Source organism: Tenrec ecaudatus, chromosome 5, assembly GCF_050624435.1.
Source record: "Tenrec ecaudatus isolate mTenEca1 chromosome 5, mTenEca1.hap1, whole genome shotgun sequence".
In the NCBI taxonomy this organism is placed as follows: Eukaryota; Metazoa; Chordata; class Mammalia; order Afrosoricida; family Tenrecidae; genus Tenrec; species Tenrec ecaudatus.
The window spans coordinates 61440534-61458696 of record NC_134534.1 but is presented as its reverse complement, the minus strand read 5'-3'; the positions used below and the strand labels follow the sequence as shown (position 1 = coordinate 61458696).

Genomic DNA, 18163 nt, shown 5'->3' with positions numbered 1-18163 from the left:
ACTCTGCTAGCTTCCAAAAAGAAAAAGAAAAATTACTGCCCACTGAAGAGGTGGGAAAAGGACCTGAACAGAAGTTTCACAGGGGCAGAAATCCGAATGGTCAACAAACATGAGAAAATGTTCCCGATCTTTAGCCATAAGGGAAATGCAAATTAAAACAACAATGAGGTATCACCTAACACCCTAAAAGATAGTCTAATTAAAAAATCAGAAAGCAACAAGTGTTGGAGGGGCTGTGGGGTGACAGGAACTCTCATCCACTGCTGGTGGGACTGTAAGTACGTACAGCCACTCTGGAATCCATCTGGCGATATGTAAAACAAATGGAAATCAAGTTACCATACGACCCAGCAATCCCCCTACTGGGCATATACCCAGAAGAGGCAAGAACCAAACCATGGCCAGACATCTGTGCTATGTTCATTGCGGCATAGTTCACAATTGCAAGGAGTTGGAAACAACCTAGATTTCCATCAACTGACGATTGGATTAAAAAGCTGTGGTATATACATACTATGGAGTACTACGTATCCCCTCCCGCCCCCCTCCCACTGTCATGATCCGAATCCTACCTTGCAAGTCTGGCTAGACCAGAGGATGTACACTGGTACAGATGGGAACTGGAAACACAGGGAATCCAGGGAGGATGATCCCCTCAGGACCAGTGGTGTGAGTGGCGATACTGGGAGGGCTTAGGGAGGGTGGGTTGGAAAGGGGGAACCGATTACAAGGGTCTACATGTGACCTCCTCCCTGGGGGACATACAACAGAAAAGTGGCTGAAGGGAGACGTGAGGCAGAGCAAGATATGACAAAATAATAATTTATAAATTGTCAAGGGTTTATGAGGGAGGAGGTAGTGGGGAGGGAGGGGAAAAAATGAGGACCTGATGCCAGGGGCTGAAGTAGACAGCAAATGTTTTGAGGATGAGGGCAATGACTATACAAATGTACTTTACACAATTGATGTATGTATGGATTGTGATAAGAGCTGTATGAGCCCCTAAAAATGATTAAAGAAATAAGCAGTGATGAAGGTATGAAGCACATCACTGCATTGGAAGAACTGGAGGAAATCATGCTAAGAGAAGTAAGCCAAGCACAAAAGTACAACATAAGTCTGCTGAGGTAAGCTTAAAAAAAATGCAAAAGGATTCTAGGGAAAAAGCTACTGTATACAAACATTCCTGGGGTGAAGACCAGGTAATATGGCAGGGACCAGACCAAACACAGGGATACATATGGTAGACAACGAAAAAGGAGTTGCGGAAAGGAAAAAATACAAAAATACAAAAGTATAGCCACAGGGCACTAACCCACAGGGCACTAAAGTACAGGGACACAGGGCACTAACCCACTCAAGGGGAGGGTATTGTTTATATCTCCACAGGGAAAGAGGGATCAGACTTGAGCCCAGTGCTCCAAGATGTGAATGCAACATGCTAGCATGGGGCAGGGAACCAGTGGAGAGGTCTGAGGGGCTGGCCTCAATCCCAACTACTAAGTGGGCAACTGTCTCCCCACCCAGAAGAATTTATTTTAAAGGACAGCATTGAATCTGCAGCTCCGGGAGAGGGACATATCTGATTGGAGCACACAGGAGCAGATGAAGGGGGAGGAGGAGAGAGTGGAACACATCCTGGCCCACTAGGCCTTGAGGACGATGTTCCCAATTAGAGTAGCCAGTCCACAGAGAGGATCACATGGATGGCCCCAGTTTGAGACATGACGTCCCCCACTGACCCATAGCCCTACAGGGGACAACACCGGAGATAGTGTGGGAATTGCGCCCAATCTGATCCTGCCACATCGAGGCAAAACACTAAGGGGGTGCAACATAGCAGCAAGGGAACGGAGAGACGAGGTCCCCAGGGAATGCTGAAGGTGGAATTTGGGACCAGGGCATGGCGACCCAACAGACCGGACTAGAAAACACTCCTAAAGACCAACAAACAGTCCTTGAACTAACCACAAGCTTTTCTTACTTGTTGTGCTTTGTTTTGTTTTTATGTCATTGGTTTGTTGTTGTTTTCTTGTATATTGCTGTTTGGTTTTGCTGTCTTGTTTTTGTGCATGTTATTATCTCCGCAGGTCTGTCTACATAAGATAGTCTCCATGAACAATCTGGAGAAAACAATGGGACCAACAGTCCCGGGGGGACATGGGAGAGGGGGAGGTGAGGGGAAAGGAAGTGGTGTTAACAAACCCAGGGACAAGGGAACAAACAAGTGATCCAAATCAGTGGTGAGGAGGGTGTAGGAGGTCTGGTAGGGTGTGATCAAGGGTAATGTAACCAAGAGGCATTACTGAAATCCAAATGAAGACTGAGCAATGATAGTGGGACAGGAGGAAAGTCAAAGGAAATAGAGGAAAGAGCTAGGAGTCAAAGGGTATTTTAGAGGTCTAGATAAAGGCATGTACTTATGCAAATATATTTATCTTTAAGGATGGGGAAATAGATCGATGTGCATTATTTGTAGGTTTAGTATTAAGGTAGCAGAAGGACATTGGGCCTCCACTCAAGTACTCCCTCAATGCAAGAATACTTTCTTCTATTAAATTGGCATTCTATGATGCTCACCTTCCCAACATGACAACTGAAGACAAAGCGGGTAAATAAGCAAATATGGCAAAGAAAGCTGATGGTGCCCAGATATCAAAAGACATAGCGACTGGGGTCTTAAAGGCTTGAAGGTAAACAAGTGGCCACCTAGCTCAGAAGCAACAAAGCACACATGGAAGAAGCACACCAGCCTATGCAATCATGAGGTGTCGAAGGGATCAGGTATCAGGCACCATCAGAACAAAAGTTCTTATCACAGTGAATGAGGCGGGGAGTGCAGAGTGGAGACCCAAAGCCCATTTGTAGGCCAATGGACATCCCCGCACAGAAGGGTCTCAGGGAGGAGACAAGCCAGTCAGGGTGTGATGTAGCAATGTTGAAACATACAACTTTCCTTTGGCTCCTAAATGCTTCCTCCTGCCCCACTATCATGATCCCAATTCTACCCCACAAATCTAGCTAGACCAGAGGATGTACGCTGGGACAGAAAGGAACTGGAAATGCAAGGACTCCCTTTAGGACCAGAGGTGTGAGTGGCGTGATGATCCCTTTAGGACCAGTGGTGTGCGTGGCGACACTGCGAACGTAGAGGGAGAGTGTGTTGTAAAGGGGGGACCGATTACCAGGATCTACGTGTGATCTCCTCCCTGGGGGTTGGACAACAGAAAAAGTGGGTGAAGGGAGATGTCGGACAGGGCAAGATATGACAAAATAACAATTTATAAATGAGCAAGGGTTCATGAGGGAAGTGGAAGCGGGGAGGAGAAAAAATGAGGAGCTGATGCCAGGGGCTTAGGTGGAGCAAATGTTTTGAGTATGATGAAGGCAGCAATGCATGCACAAATGCGCTTTACACAATTGATGTATGTATGGATTGTGATGAGTTGTATTAGCCCCCAATAAAACAATTAAAAAAAGAAAATCAATTCTTTGGGTATTTACTATGAACATGTCATTGGGTTTGCAAAATTCTATTGCATGATTTTCAACTTCATTTCTATCACCAACACCATATTTTTTCCAACTAATATTCCTTTCTCTTTGTTTCTAACTTTTTCATTCCAATCACCAATAAATATCAATACTTCTTGACTGAATGTTTGATCAATTTCTTACAGAAGTGGTGGGTAGAATTCTTCAGCTTCATCATTAGCTTTGGTGGTGGTGGTCGTGCACAAATTTGAGTTATAATTGATTGGATTTCCTTGAAAGCTGATTGATATAATCCTATGCCAACATCATTGTATTTCATAAGATACCTTGAAATATCCTTTTAGATAATGAATGTAATGTCATTCCTCTTGATTGTGCCACTCCCAGTAAACCACATGATGGCAATACCAGTCCATTTCAGCTAACACCTACAATCTCAATCTTTATGAGTTCCATTTCATGTTTGATAACTTCTAATTCTCCTAGATTAATACTTCATCCATTCCAAGTTCCAATGGTTAGATTTCTGCAGTTGTTTCTTCTCACCTTGAGTTGTGCCCCAACAGATAATGAAGATCCTGAAGGCCCTCCTCACTGGCTTTACTCTGTTTTCACAACCACTGTCGACTCTACTTTGAGGGAGTATCTCCTCACTCACATTTCAAGTGCCTTGCAACCCACGGTGCCCATCCTCCAGCATTACCTCTGTAATATTCTGCTCTCATGCATTAGGCCTTTAGTACCTGACAACATGTCCATGCTATCCATAAGCTTTTCAATGGCTACTTCCCTCGAAGTGGGCAGCTGATTCCTTCTTCATATTCTGTTCTTAGCTTGTAAGTTCCGAGGAAACCTGTTTACTTTGGGTGACACTATTGACATTTGAAGTACAAGTGACATAACTTCCAGCATCATAGCAACACACAAACCACTACAGTGCAACACTTCTGACAAAGAAACCGAGGAAGAAATAATAGTACACCACTAAAATATAACTGATAGTTGAAAAGTGAACCGGGTTTACACATGTATGGTTGAGGGACTGGGAGGAATGAGATAAAGACAAAGTTCACTTGAACTCATTAGACTAACCTTGATTCTTACACTCAACTTTATCTCACCTAAAAGGGGATGATGTAGTTAACGATTCTGAACGAATGGGATTGGATCATAGCATGGCCGGTTTCCTCGGGCATTTAAATTTCATTAACATGGTGGGTTGTTATCTAGAAGTAAAGAAACCTCAGGATTCTACCATGCAGGGCTGGATAGGGCAGAGGTTGTACACTGGTACATATGAGGGCTGGAGGCACAGGGAATCCAGGGTGGATGATACCTTCAGGACCAAGGGTGTGAGGGGCGATGCTGGGAGAGTGTAGGGTGAGTGGGTTGGAAAGGGGGAACTGATTACAGGGATCCACATGTGACCTCCTCCCTGGGAGAGGGACGGCAGAGAAGGGGGGGGAAGGGAGACTCCGGATAGAGCAAGATATGACAAAATAACGATGTATAAATTACAAAGGGCACATGAGGGAGGGGAGAGCGGGGAGGGAGGGGAAAAAAAAAAAGAGGACCTGATGTAAAGGGCTTAAGTGGAGAGCAAATGCTTTGAGAATGATTGGGGTGGGGAATGTATGGATGTGCTTTATACAATTGATGTATGTATATGTATGGATTGTGATAAGAGTTGTATGAGTCCCTAACAAAATGTAAAAAAAAGAAAAGGGAAAAAAAAGAAAGAAAAGAAAATGATTAGGGCAAAGAATGTACAGATGTGCTTTATACAATTGATGTATGTATATGTATGGAATGTGATGAGTTGTATGAGCCCCTAATAAATTGTTAAAAAAAAAAAAAAAGAAACCTCAGGAACACACACTGATGTCAGAGTCGAGGGATCCCTGGTTGCAGTGGTTAAAAGATTAGAGTTTCTACTTCTATAAAGAATCAGTCTCAGAAATCCAGAAAGGCAGTTCTACCCTGTCCTATAGGGTTGCCAACAGGAGGGTGCTTATGATATTGCATAAGGCATGGTACAAACAAACAGTCCCAAACCAATATCCAGCTTTGAGTTCATTACCAACACTACATTCAGTTCTTCCAACCTTTGAGTTTTATTCCACTCTTCTCTCCCTTACCAAACACCTCTTCTTTTTGGGGCATGGAGTTATTCTAAAACACTGACTTTAGATAAGTACAGTGGTCAGGCACAGGAAAAAGTGCTAAGTGATCAAGAAACCTCATAAATAGAGTCCAATTAATCAGATTATGGAATCCTCTTCTCGCCACTTCTGCAGTTTCCCTCATATGTGTGAAGCACAGCAAAATTCCCTACATGCTTTCTCTCACATAAAATTACATTCAATATAACATAAGCAGTTTATGTTTTAGTGAATCCTAATTCTCTAGCATATGGTTTCTAAATTATTTACTTAGTATTTATCTAGCATCTACTAATACCAGGCAGAACCAGGGATTTACACTAAATATTTAATTCTCAATTAACTTCCTTTTACTCAAGTATTTTTAAAGAAGTAAAATACGACTGCACTCAGGATTGGTCACTAATCTCTGAAGAAAAGATTGGGTCCCAAAATGTGAAAACACCATAAAGTATCAAGAACTCCCCAGGCAGAAGTGAGAAAAATTGGTTCTCGAGAACACAGCAGCAGGTTGTACAGAAAGCACAGAAACAGCTCAGTGTATGGCTGGGTCTCTGAAAGATTTGGGTTGGCTCCCATGAGCTGCTACCTTGGTTATTTAACCTTTAGTGTCTACTGTCTGGAAGGAAGACACATTCGTCTGCTTTAACCAGAGCAAAGCAGCGTGGCATGAGAGACTGTCTAATGAGTCAATGGCATGCGCTGGAGAAAGACACTGTGTTAGGGAACACCTACATATTCTACAGGTGTTAATAATCACTGAGGAATCATACAAGACACACATTTTATAAGATTAATCTGATAGCAAAGTTCATTAAGACGGAAGAAGGAAACTACGATTAAAGAACAGTTATAGGACACCTGCCAAATGTAAGCATCTAAAATGTCAACTTTCTGAAAAAGTTCATTTAACTTGCTTCATTAAAAAGTATCTAAAGGTTTTGATTTCCTCCAATTATAGGGTTAAAATCGCTCAGCTCTTCTGGTAAATCAGTGCTCTCTGTTTCAGTAACTACCTACTAGTAGTCATTCTCAACTACTGGTTAGTCTATTTCTACTTTGCTTTCAGTTATTTAAATTCTTTAACAATCTTCATTATTATAGATGAGTATCTAGCTTCACAAATATGGCCTCAAGCTTGCACAGGTACAAGTTTACCTTTTTCAAACAGTACAAGTTCACCTTTTCCAAGTTGGAATTGTTTAATAACAACATGTACATTCAGCTTCAATTCGAATAGATTTTTTCTGAATGCCAAAAAAGGGACAACGTTTTTTTCCAATTTTCACATAAAAATCTTACTCTTTTAATAAACAATCGTCTCACCTTCTCCCTTCTTATATTCTTCCCAAGCCCCTTACAACAACGTTCTAAGATTATAAAAGCTTAACCTGGATGGAAACATACATTGGGCATGCAAACTGTTTAAAAATTATGAAAATACTTTTGTTTTTGTTGTTAAGTGCCATCAAGTCAATTCCAACTCACAGTGCCCCTTAAGAATAATCAAGGGAAACGCTGCTAAATCCTGCATTGTTTACATAACAGTCGCTATGTTTGCGCCCACGGGTGCTTCCGCTGTCAGCTCACCTCAAGGAGGGTCTTCTTTTTCACACATACCAAACATGTTCTTCTTCAGGAATTGATCCGGTGTGATAACATGTCTACGCTTTATGAGGCACTCTGGCTAGTCTCACTTCTAAGGAGCATTCTTGCTGTACTTCTTCTAAAACAGTTTTGTCCCTTCTAGGAGTCAGTGGTACAATTAACTTTCTTCACCAATACCATATTCAAATGCATCCATTCTAGTGTATTATTAATTGTCCCTTTCACATGCATAGGAGGGGTTTGAGAATACCATGGTGTGGGAGGCACATCTTAATCCTCAAAGTGACATCTTTGTTTTTATTATATTAAGTAAGTTTTCTTTCCTTTTCTTTTCCAACAGAGTTGTCCAGTTTTAGTAGTTTGATATCTTGGGTACTGCTCCCATGGCCATTAATCATGGATCCAATATAAAATGAATTCTTTTTGACAACAATATTTTCCCACTTACTCCAACACTGTTTTGGGGTGCAGCTGCTGTCTTTATACCAAGGGATAATCCATACTAAGGCTGTAGTCTTTGACCTTCATCTGTAAATGTTTCAGGCCTTCTTCATTTTCAGCGAGCCAATTTGCTTCATCTGCATATTGATGGCTTGTCAAGGCCTTGTTCTTGACATAGGCCAGCTTCTCAAATAATTTGCTCAGGACACAGCCTGATGAAATATGAAGAGATTCAATAGTGACACATATCTTCCCTGATTTTAAAGTGGGGGAAAGAGGGGCTAACCTCGGGTTCTCTTCAAACACGGCCTCTTGGTCCATGTACAGGTCTAGGTACACAATTAAGTGTTCTGAAATCCTCATTTTTCTTACTGATATTTATCATTTAAAATAATAACCATTAAATAACATGAACATTTAGTAAAGGATATGGGACACTTAAGGAAAAATCACAATCAAATAAAAGGTGCAGTATCTACTAGGGTTAGTACAATTAACTTGTCACATAAATATGTTTAAGACAAAATGCTCTGGCACTAAAACTATTAAAAAGGTCTTCTGCTGACATATTTATCTCAGATATGTCAGTGCTTTTCTTTCACAGATGAAAACAACTGAAAATTCATTTAATAAGAGCAGCAATAAATAATCTCATCCCTCAATGCAAACTTTCCCTTTTTTTTTTGCCTGTCATTTTCTAAAATAAAAGTATATCACATTCTAAAACCAAAACAAATTACTGCATCTCACTGAGGGAGGGATTTTTCAGGATGTAATTTTAGAGTTTTTATTGAACATAGTACAAATTATGAATGAATTTATTTTATTTAAAACCATGTTATTGACAGAAATCTATCAATAATAATGTGGGTATTTTCAAAGGGCTGTCAATATTAATGTAATTATGATTAAGGGGACAACATGGATTTTAGCTCTAATACCAAGTAACATCTCCTACATTGCTGCTATCAATATACACATTATTATTGACCTGTTCTGAGGCTCTCAGTACTAGATGTATTACCATTAGGCATATGTGTCAATGCATACTGCCTACAAAATTCTACATTGGAATTTACAGCAGACTTTGTCAGCACACAAATGCTATTTCCAAGTTACTGCTAAGGAATCAAACTTCTCCCCACTCACCCCTCTACCTCCAAGCAGAGAGCTATTTTCTGGCTCCACAATAATCTTCTAATGTTTAGTAGAACAACATTGCTGCCATACTATCCAGTGTTCTAATAATCAAAATGGGGGAGACCATGTATTATTTTTTTCTCCTTAGACTTTTAAAATATTTAAAGTTACTTTTCATATAATGAAATTATGTAAATAATGTTGTGATCAGACTTCTTACACTTTGAACCTATACCCTACTATTCTATTTCCTTTGTGAACTCTGATAGATTTACTGTCCATTGCATTGAAATCAATACTAATAAATGAGGCATGCATCAAACAGAGACTTTACAGGACACTAATTCCCAGAATATATTTTAAAATGGGTAAAATAAAACATGCTGTGGCCAACACCAAAGAACACCATGAGCTCTGGCAATGTGTACAGACTGAGAAATGAACATCGGTGAGTTCAAATCCCACTTCTGCCACAAACTTGCTTAGTGTTTTGTTACTACTCTTTTATTCCATTATGTTTAAACTAGGTTTCCATGGTTTATAAAACATATGACATGATAGTCTAGCTTCTCGAATTGATAAATCTCAATTGTGTGCCTCTGGATACAGCCAAAATATGCAGATTTTAAAAACTGTTACAGGCATTAGATCTCTAAACTACTATTAACTTCACTGCAATTCTCATAAAAACCTGAATAGAAGTTTTCTTTATGGGGTGCTGAACACATGGCAAAATATATTTGAAAGTTAAACTTCAAAACAGCATAAAAATTTCAAGAAGATGGTTGATGAATAACTTGCCTTCGCAAACAGGTACACATTTTTAAAAGAATTTTATTTTTAAAAAGAAGGGAACTCAATTTAAATACCAGAATTTCCAAGATGCTAGTCTTTTATTTATTTATAGTATCTTTATTCAAGTGTCTAAAACTAAGTTAAAATAATTTTAAGGCTTAAAATAAAGGCCTAGTCTCACAAATATATTTCTTAGGAGAACAACACTGCCCTCATAATATCTTCTTTCATAGTTTATATTTCTGAATCCTTAAAAGAGAAAGAATACTGTGAAGAATAAGGAACAGATATTTGAGTGAGTATGAGGGGAAAGAAAAGTTACTTTATTTATTTATTACCAACAGGCAGCCCATGAACAAGATTCTGGACAAGTACTTTCACCACAGTATATTCCTTTTCATACAAGCCCTGGGAGCATGGGGGTTACACACTGGGCTGCTAATGGCAAGATGTCCGCAGTTCAAAACTACCAGCAGTTCTGATGGCTAAAGAAGCCTTTCTGTCCCTGTAAAGATTTACAGTGTCAAAATCCTGCCGGGTCAGTTCTACACTGTTCTTTAGGGTCACTCTGAGTCAGAATCAACTTAGTGGCAGTGTTTGAGTTTATACTCCTTATTAGTTTAATAATAATAATAATAATAATAAACAAACAATGAAATTTACCAATCTAGAATTCTTATAAGAACTATTAGAGGTAACTTTAGGAGGGAATGGTGGTGGGAAGGGAAGATCCATTGCCAATTGCAGAAATAGCAATGTTGAACACGAATTTGGGACATGCTAAGGAGAACATAGGACATGGAGTCAGTCATCACAAAAAGACTGAGTAAAGAGATACTCAAGTATTAGTGAAGATAATCCCAACTTCTCACCCTAGGACCATATCTATACATTACCATCACTACCAACCTAAGTGCCATGTGTGCATTTAAATACTAAATCATTTAACCCTACAATGCCAGAGATATTTTTATTGTTTCCATTTTATAAACATGCAGACTGAAGCAGTGAGAGAGTAGGTGACTGTTGAGCTCACACAGCTTGAAGGGCCAGAGTCATGTTCTCAACTAGTGTCCTATAGTGACAGGGGTGATGATGGACCTAAAATGTAAACATAAATAATTTATGATGGAAGACAGGCTAAGTGTAAGGGCATATTTTTAAGAAGCTAACTCCGATGAGGTTAAGAGTAAGCATGAACTACAGCACACATTCTAATTCAAGGATGAATGAACAAGAGTCACAATGACACGTGTGAGGCATGCTAGATTGTCATTACAGAGGCATACTCTGCACATTTAGAAAAGAGCTTTAGAGCCTAATGGTCTAAGAAGAGAATTGCAAATGACTTGAAAACTATTGAACATGCATCTAATTGCACATTTTATGGAACCTGCGAGGATGCAGAAATATCCACAAAGGAATAAAGAGGAATTAGCAATAGCACAGGAGGAACTAACATGTGATTACATATTGTGTACCAGGGACTATATGTGGTCTTTACATTCTTTATCTCATTTAATTCTCATAACACAGTGAGCATTGTCTCCATTTTAAGGAGACACAGATTACGGCTTGACAAGGTTAACAGCCTAGCTGAAGTCAAGCTGGCAATTAGAAAATTACTGGTAAACAGTAGAGAAATAATGGAATACTAAAAGAAGTTAATAATATGGGCATTTGGTAAATTTGGATCAAATCTGATCCTGCAACAAAGCAAGTGATTTTTCTTCAAGATCATTTACAAAACCAGACTGCCAGTCAAGCTTTGAGGACTATATATTGGGCAAAGAAAGAAATGTGGTAAAAGTAGTTACTTATGTTTCCTGTGAGCACCTCAACTCTATACTCTTCTCTGCTTCTATGAATCCCAGCAGTGGACCACTCAAAGGAACAAAATGTCAAATCTGAACAAAGGGAATATTTCTGTGGAAAAATGAGATGTGAACATCATCTAAGCACATACGCTGTGCACTGCACAGCAGAGGCAACGGCAGCTCACCCATCTGCCACTAGAGAGAAAGTGGTTAACATGAAAGTATCTTAACTCGAAAGTATTTTCTTTGTGTTTTAATATGAAGCAACAAAGACCCTGGATGAAATTGGCAGGTAAATAGGGAAGGCTTTAATAAAAAGAAAATATATTAGAGTTAAAGCAATTTAGATTTGTAAACATCTTTCCCTTTATTTTTCCCTGTATAGAAATTATAAGGTTGGGCTTAAAAGAGGTGTGCTGGTTTAAAGACATGGGGGAAAACAGGAATCATCTAATCTTCTCTGGTTTACATGCATAGTCCAAAGGCATGGAAGGATGAGAAAATATTTAGAAACAGTTGTCATTTCACCAGAAAGACAGTAAAGGGAACATTTCCATGAATCTGGGTTGTCCAATCCAGATCAAGAGGGGGGAAAAAAACCCAGTGAGAGCAGTTATGTCCAGCAATAGAGATGGTGCAAATGACACCCCTTACTTCGTGCTACAGGAACCTCAGCATATGGACAAGGTGCAGGCGGGACGGAAACTTAATATAGTTAAATGGGATTGAACGTGACATGTCTAAGAACTTTAAGAATAAAAGCTATCCAGTTAAGGAGACCTAAGCATTAGGATGTCAATCGAAAGACTAGTAGTTCAAACTCAGCAACAACTCAGAAGAATGATGAAGCTGCCTGCTTCTGTTAAGATATAATCTAAAAAATCTGAATCCTCTGTCCTACAGGGTCACTATGACTTAGAATCGACTCAATGGCAGTTTTTTTTTGTGAAAATTACATGAATTCAAATTGAACAAAAATGAGTAAATACCTTAAGCAACAGAATTTTCATGCTCCAAAGAAAATGGAATCATCCAGTCTAAAATATGAATTTAATTATCTTATGGGGGCCCTGTTATAACAAGAACAGAAAATAGCTGCTCTAGTTAAAATGCAGCGCAGGGTCCTACTTGCTTTCTCTCTATTTGGCATGGTCCCAGGAAATTTTGAGAGAATTTCTTCTTCAGAAAGTTTTAAAGCCACGGACTGAATACTACTCTAATTTTTTACAATGAAGAGAACAGACCAAGAGCTGGAGCTGGTCAAAGGCAACCTCAAGCCTATGATAGAATCCAATTTGCTTGACTGTATTTTCTTTTCTTCCAAGGAAAAAAATATTTATCAGGGAGGATTTCACACCTTGACTTTTAAAATAATTCCTCTCACTCTCTTTTTTATAAATCTCCTTATGGTTCAAAATCACTTGAATGTAACCTTTATTTTTAAAAGTAATATGACTAGCAAGATCTGAAAGATTTTTTTTAAAAGCAAAAGTCAGCCACCCCAAGTTCAATGTTTACATTTAATGAAGGGTGACATAGTATGGGAAAATGTTTAGACTACAAACTATGGTGCAGAAGGAGCCTCAACCTTTGCAATTGCTCAGAACGGTCAAAGGACTTTATAGAAGAATAGCAGAACATGTTAAACTTACAAGTTCAACTGCTTGGTCTTATTTTGTGAAAAACCCTTTCACTAAATATTCGATAATTGGCAAGTAGGACCTAAATAAGTAATTAAGTGAACCCAATAAGACCCTTAAGTCTCCAAAGGAAATTGTCAGTGATCCCAGCAGAATTGAGCCAGTATTAAAAGATGGGGTGAAACAGTAAAAATATTTCCTAAAAGCGGAAAACCGAAGACAACAATTCCCAAAGGAGAAAAAAAAAAACCTGATATAGAATGTCAAAGTCTTTGCTAAACAACCTTGTCATATCCTCAATGTTTTTTATTTTTCCTTTTTCTGGTTCAAATATTCTTTATCTTGCTTCAGTCCAGTCCTTTCAGCTTAATGGAGAAACCTGTGTCCTATCCCTGTGTCTTTTCCCCCAACTCTTCTCCAAATTTTACACTTGAGGAAAATAAAGACGTAACAGGGGAGTTTGCGGGTGGAAAGAAGTCCGCTGGCGTGCTCTGACTCTAGGCCATCTATTTCTAGCCAAGACTTCAATCCGTTTCTGACACAGACCCTTTGAAGGTATTCGTTTTGTGTGCATTCGTTCATTCCAAGGCACCTCGCTGGATTAGGGGTACATATCTGGCCGGGAAGTACTTAACTAATTTAAGATTCTGAACCAAATGCTCAGATTTCTTCTCAGAAAACAATGCTCACCATACATAGCAAACTCACTGCAAGCAATTAGACACAAAAGATCTCAAAAGCGCCCCACCACTCCAATAAGAAAACTGAGAGGCTTTCAAAAATGTTAGAAATTTAAACATGACAGACTATTCGTCAACATGTAACACGTTCAGATAGTCGATCTTGAACTTTGCACGATTTTTTTCATAGGCTTTAGATTGACAGCCTTGGAAACCCCATGGAGCCCTTCCACTCGGTCCTGCCCGCTCGCTGTGAGCTGCTGACTCCACGGCAGTGGGCTTGGTGGTGTGCTGATGTTCTTACTACAGCAGTCCATGGGAGGTAAATCTCATGACAGCCAAGGGCGGGGAAACGAGTGTAAAGAGTGTTCAGCAAAGCCACTTCGTGAAATGCAAAGGAGCTCCAAACTACATGCTGTTTGTTTATTTTTCAATGGCGCGGTCGTAAGTAAATTTGGGGGATTACAGTATACCTCACTCATTGCCTCTGCCACTCGAGCAAAGAAGGACACAGTCCACGTCTGCGGCCCGGGGCTGGCTCCTCAACCTCCCAGCTGTGAGCAAGACCCGAACGCTTGCACTTCGGTTCTCTCAGGCAGACACTGACCTTAGGTGTGTGCGAAACGCCCACGGTCCACATAACTTTTTCTGAACCATTCTCGGGAAAACTTGGCTTTTCCCAGCAGAACCAGGGATGACCCCCCCCACGCTTCCGGAAACCGCCGACTTCCGGAACGACCCGGAAGTGGCGGACGAAAGGGCAAATTAAACCAATCAGAAGCCAGCTTCAGGCAGGCGCGGGAGGGCCCAGCCACGGCCTGCGCGGACGAGGAGGGCCGAAGAGCCGAAGGACCGACCAGCCGAAGAGGGCACCCCGCGCGCTGATTGGCCGCCGGCCGCCGGGGAGGTAAGCCGTATCTGATTGGCAGGAGAGTCACGGACCGGTCGACCCGGGGTCGAGGGCCGCGCGCGAAGAGGCTTCCGAGTCAAGCGGCCGCGCGGGGCCGTCTGGGCTCTGCCAGGGCAGGGCTTTCCCCGGCGGAGACCGCCGGGGTGGACCGCGGGAGAAGCGCCGCCGAGTGGCGGCTGGGCGTTTCCACATGCCGGCGGCTCCTCAGTCGCCGTGGGAGGAGAACCTTTCCTCGGCGGGCAGGCCTCGTGGGCGTCTGCAGCGGGCCGGGGCAGTGGCGCCCGCGCACCCAGGCTGGGTGGGTGGCCCGCGATCCGCCGCAGGCGTTGGAAGGGAGGTAACCCCGTCCTGTCCGTGTCCGCCCTGCTGGGCGGGCGGGATGCGCTCCCACCCTCTGCGCGGTGAAGACCGGACCCCCAATTATAGCACGGCGGACTCATCCTGAGAACTTTCAGTAATTTGTCCAGTTCGAGGCAGTTGAGTCACAATTGTTGAGAATGGGCCTCAAGGGAAGGCGATGCTGTAAAATGAGCTCAGCCTGCAGTTGTGACATGCAGCTTGCTTTCACAACCGCTATTGCTTTCTCACTCAAAGGGCAGCGCGGTGCCTTTGGTCTCGGCTTGGGAAGGTCAGGTTTATGAAAGCTTCTGGCACATAGTACGTACTTCAGCCTCTCGGCCCCAAAGGGACACTGACCCATGCAACAGCCCCAGTTAGACACTCTGAAGCTTGTAGAAACAGCCCGGTTGCTGTTATTCTTGGGTACCCTTCAGTCGGTTCTGACTCAATGAGATCCTGCTGCCCCCATTAGGATTTTCTAGGCTCTAATCTTTACAGGGGTATGTGCGTACCCAGGATTTTGTCCCTGCACTGTAGGATCCACAGGCTAACCTTTCCGTGAGCAGTTTAAGACTTATGTTACTAGGGCAACGTGAAGCAGCATTACCAACCCAACCAAAACCAAACCCATTGCCCATGAGTGGACTCCTGCCTAGCAACCCATTGTGGACTTTCAAGGGAGTTCACCTTTACAGCAGCAGGTAGCCTCAGCTTTCAGCATCAGTGACTGCTGGGTTTGATAGTCCTACACTTGCTTGACTGACTGGGCCACCTGGGCTCCTGAGGCAACAGTATGAAAGCTATTTTTTTTTTGTTTTTGTTGTTTCACAAATTCCTTGGAACAATAACTCAAGTTGAAACAAGGAAAAGATAACTTTTGTTAAATAATTTTATTGGGGGCTTGGGTTAGTCTGGGTGCTTTAGAGAAACAAATCCACAGAAACTCGTGTATAAGAGAGTTTTCTATAAAGGTTCTGTGCACATCAAGAAAACATCCAAATCCAGTGCTGCCCAAGCCCACAGTCCAACATTAACCCATATGCCCAACACCAATCCAGAAAGTCCTCCTCCATCTCACAAAGTAGACACAATGACGCGGACTGCAGGAGGAAAGCCGAGTCAGTGAATGTGTAAGTATCTCAGCACTGGCAAGGGTCTCCACATGGGTGCTCCAGCACCTGGGGCTGCATTGGGGTAGGTCCATGTGACTTCTCCTTGGGAATGTCTTGCAGGAAGTCAGCCTGGCAAGCTGAAGCTGGGAACTGCTAAGGCAGCTGCACCCTGGTCCAACCATCAGAAAGTAAGAGACCAGAGAACTCAAAAGGCTAAGCTCACCTAGCAATTTATCCCTCCACACTTCAATTAATCCCACGTGTGTTTATCGGCCAGGTTGACACAATAAACTAACTCAATCCACACCTTGCCAACCTGGCATCTGTATATATTTCTTTAGCTTCAGTTTCGATTAACACCTACAGGCTTAACCCTATATTCCTGTGAATTTTTCCCCCAACTGTGAAAGTTAGTAAGCCAACCACATCATGCCTTTATCTCCCCCATTTTTGGATACCAGTTTACATACTGCCCACTTACAGCAACCGAGTTCTCTGAGAAGACAATCATTTTTCGACATGAAGAGTCTTCAGTTCAGTTGGAACCTTGTGAAGTCCGCATTCATAAGCAACGTCAAATCCGGACAGGCCATCCATAAAGTCAGCAACAATATGCATCACTTCACATCTCCAGCTGGTCGGGTTCTGATCAACTCAATGAGGCTCCACAGGGTGCCCATTGGATGCCTTGCCCTTAGACCATCTCACCAACTCAACAAGCCTAGCCTAGCCTTCTCAGGCTAGGTCATGAACCTTAGACCACTCAACCTGCTCTCATCTTTTTTTCTCCTGTAAACCAAGTCCACAGGTGTCAGTGGCCAAACTCAACCTGTCTCTTTATTGCAGCATTTCTCCCACTTCCCTCAACAAGTCGATCCATGTGGTCACCTAGCAAGCATTTCAGCCTGCTCTCAGGCTCCCGTTAACATTCAGTCCCATAGAGAAGTTTTCTTTGTAGTTCCAGCTTTTTTCCAGCTTCTGACAAAGACTACTGGTTCCCGAGTACTCCAACGCACTGGGTGGGGCATATCTTTTCAAAGCTTTTTGACAGGCATGGTCTACACCCATCTAAAGATTAAATTTTAATGGCTGAAACAAGTGGACTTACAAACTTATTTTCCTGCTTCCCATATTTCCCCCAGAAAACCCAATCGAGTGAATAGTGTGGCTTTATCTGACCTCTGGCTAGACAAAGAAGAAAAACTTCCATGAGAGAGAGGTCAAACAAACATCTACTCCCTGTCATTTGATTTGTTTCTCTAGTACCCCACTCCCAAGATACCATAATGTATTAGTCTGGGTACTTTAGAGAAACAAATCCACAGAAACTCGTGTATAAGAGTTTTATATAAAGGTAAGTGCACATAAAGAAAACATCCCAAGCCCACAAGTCCAACATTAACCCATATGTCCAACACCAATCCAGAAAGTCTCCATCTCACAAAGCAGACGCAATGACGCTGACTGCAAGAGGAAAGCCGATTCAGTGAATGTGTAAGCATCTCAGCGCTGGCAGGGGTCTCCACGTGGCTGCTCCAGCACCTGGGGCTGCATTGGGGTAGGTCCATGTGGCTTCTCCTTGGGGATGTCTTGCAAGAAGTCAGCCTGGCAAGCTGAAGCTGGAAAGTGCTAAGGCAGCTGCATCCTGGCCGACAAGCACAAAGCAAGAGACTCGAGAACTCAAAAGGCTAGGCTCGCCTAGCGATTTATCCCTCTGCCCTTCAATTAATCCCACATGTGTTTATCTGCCAGATTGGCACAATAAACTAAGGGCTGGTACAACTCTTATCACAATTCATCCATCCATTCATTGTGTCAAGCACTTTTGTACATTTGTTTCCCTCATCATTCTCAAAACATTTGCTTTCTACTTGAGACCTTGGCATCAGCTCCTCACTTTTCTCCTCCCTCCCCGCTACCCTGTCTCCTATGAACACTTGATAATTTATAAATTAATATTATTTTGTCATGTCTTATACCATCTGATGTCTCCCTTTACCCACATCTCCACTGTCTGTCCCCCA

General features: G+C 41.9%; 1 protein-coding gene and 1 long non-coding RNA gene across 3 annotated transcripts in view; one reads left to right on the top strand and one right to left on the bottom strand.

Annotated features, from left to right (window-relative positions):
- Nucleotides 1-14543, bottom strand: part of PEX2 (peroxisomal biogenesis factor 2) — a 29440-nt gene extending 14897 nt beyond the window's left edge. Inside the window, exon 1 of one of the 2 annotated variants that reach the window (XM_075549544.1) lies at nucleotides 14386-14543. The gene's annotated coding sequence lies outside the window, so the exon portion shown is untranslated. Of the gene's footprint in view, nucleotides 1-14251 lie in introns of both variants that reach the window. The other variant, XM_075549545.1, reaches the window with a different exon arrangement.
- A 15-nt stretch (nucleotides 14544-14558) lies between these two features.
- Nucleotides 14559-18163, top strand: part of LOC142448066 (uncharacterized) — an 81400-nt gene continuing 77795 nt past the window's right edge. Inside the window, exon 1 of the long non-coding RNA XR_012784497.1 lies at nucleotides 14559-14685. This is a non-coding gene — a long non-coding RNA (uncharacterized LOC142448066). The remainder of the gene's footprint in view (nucleotides 14686-18163) is intronic.